We start from the raw sequence: 2,488 nt of genomic DNA on the forward strand, positions 1-2,488 counted from the left end.
GTCTTCTTCAGCCTCAATGAGGAATCCTCTAAGGGGAACTTCTTGCTCCCCTAAGTGAAGTCTGGGGCTGAGGAGTAAGTTAGATGGGTAGGGATGGAGGCTGTGTTGAAAGATGCCCAAGCTGGGGCGGGTCCCAATCCCAACTATGTGGACAACCCCCATTCCCCCCAAGAAGAATTCACATCAGAGGACAGCACTGAAGCCACAACTCAGGGAGAGGAACATGTCTGACTAGAGCACACAGAAGCAAACAAAGGGGGAGGAAGAGAGAGTGGAGTACATCCTGGCCCACCAAGCCCTGAGGACTATATTCCTGCTCTGAGCAGCCAGTGCACAGAGAGGACCATAGGATCGGCCCCACTATGAGACATGAATTTTTTTCCCAAAATTTAACACCTGTATCCCTTTTGATCCATTTAATTTTTTTTCTAATTTTTATGATCTTCTGTTATTTTTTCTTTTTTTTCATTTTCAGATGAGTATAATTATACCACAACAAACTGTTCATAACCTTCTGTTCTTTTCATGAGTCATCACTAGATGGATTTTCCCAGTTGGGTCACACCTCAATTTTGAATTGTCCTGCCAATAAATCAATTTCGTAAAGCACACCGTGCTCTCCTATTTTTGCAAAATTGTCGTTTATGTTTAGAACTCTTTTTTTTCCCATGAGGTGTTCTATAAGAGGTCTTGTGATGGAGTCTTAGAATTTAGAAAAATCCCTCAAGGTTTTGCTTCGTTTATGTCCCTTTGACATCTGTAAGGGGTCAGGGCTGTTTGTGAGATGAAGGGTTGCTTCCTTTTACAGGGACAGAAGGTTTCATGATCCATTTTAATTTCACTTTCCTAGCATTCCCTTCTTAGTCACGGAAAACCTACACGTTTCCTTTGGCTGGTGATAGATTATCACCATTTGTAAAATGTCTACTTCGTACTAGGCATTGATATAGGTGTTTGTTTGTTTGTTTTTGGGTTTTTTTACATTTTATTAGGGGCTCATACAACTCTTATCACAATCCATACATATACATATATCAATTGTATAAAGCACATCTGTACATTCTTTGCCCTCTTCATTTTCGAAGCATTTGCTCTCCACTTAAGCCCTTGGCATCAGGTCCTCTTTTTTTCCCCCTCCCTCCCCTCTCCCCCCTCCCTTCTGTTATCTTTTCAACAGAGATTTTTCTGTTTTATTTTGTGGTTGTCATTGGCTTTTTTGTTGTTCTGCTTTTGTATGTTCTTCTCTGTGTGAAATCCAGGTTCAGTGACTCTGTAGCAACAGTAACTGGATTAGTGGTTTCTTGGGGTACAGCAAAGGCAGTGAGGAGAAATGGGGAGCTAATAATATTGAGTATAAGGAAGAAGATATTCAGAAATTGGTTGTGGCAATTATAGCACAACTCTTTAATATTATTGAACTACTGAATTGTCTGATACGTAAATTCTATGATAATTAAACTGTTAAAAAAGTTTAAATATCACAACCTTGGAAACTCTGGGGCAGTTCTACTCTGTGCTACAGGGCTGAGTGGGAATTGATCCAACAGCAGTGAGTCTGGTCTTGGCTTACATATACATATCTTATATTGCAATTAAAAAATTTAAGTAGAAAATATGTCTTTCCCCGGGTGCTGCTCTGGAAAGGTACCAGATATAGCATGAAGGGAAAGGACAAACCGCAGAGTGACACATACAGAATGATTTCATGTATGTGAAACATCAATCACCATAAAACAAGACTCCATATTTCTTTTTTTCTTTTTTTTTAAGTCATTTTATTGGGGGCTCATACAACTCTCATCACAATCCATCCATCCATCTACTGGACACCATGTTTCTTTATGTTCATAAATATACATAAATGCCTGGGAAAGATCAGGACAGACACTCACCTAGTGGGTGAACAGGGTTATAACTGATGAGGAGACTGAGCTAGGTCGGAAGGGCATGTAACTGGCCCAGACATTAGTGTATCTATATTGTTTTCACTTTGATCATAAGAATATACTCCTTCTTCTGAATAATTAAAATAAATAATTGAAAAGCAAGTCCATGGTGAGGAAAGGCAAGACGTGCCTGTGGGGGGAAAGGTAGGACAGCGTAGAGAATCCAGCAAGTTTCTAGAAGGGTCATCCAGGGCCCCTGGGTGGAAGAGCTTGGGTAGAGACGGGGGAACGTGTCCAGTCAGCGAGTCTGGGAGCAAACGCAGTGGACAGTCCTCTCTGGGTCCTAAGAGAAGCACCGTTCCTGTTGCACTGAAACCCTTACTTCCGCCCTGAGTCAGAATGCTCAGGAGTCCCAGCAAAAGACCCAAGCTATAAGGAGAAACATTCAATAAAAAGTGAGTCTAGGCCTGTGGCAGTTACCTCATCTCCTGTCAACTTGTGAAGGGGTGGAGTCTAGCCTGTCAATCAGGTCACAGCCTGATGACCTCATTTGGAGGGGCAAAGGAGACACGTAGCTCCCTGGAGGCCAGATACACTCCCTG

The sequence above is a fragment of the Tenrec ecaudatus genome, chromosome 4, assembly GCF_050624435.1.
Source record: "Tenrec ecaudatus isolate mTenEca1 chromosome 4, mTenEca1.hap1, whole genome shotgun sequence".
NCBI classification, from domain to species: Eukaryota; Metazoa; Chordata; class Mammalia; order Afrosoricida; family Tenrecidae; genus Tenrec; species Tenrec ecaudatus.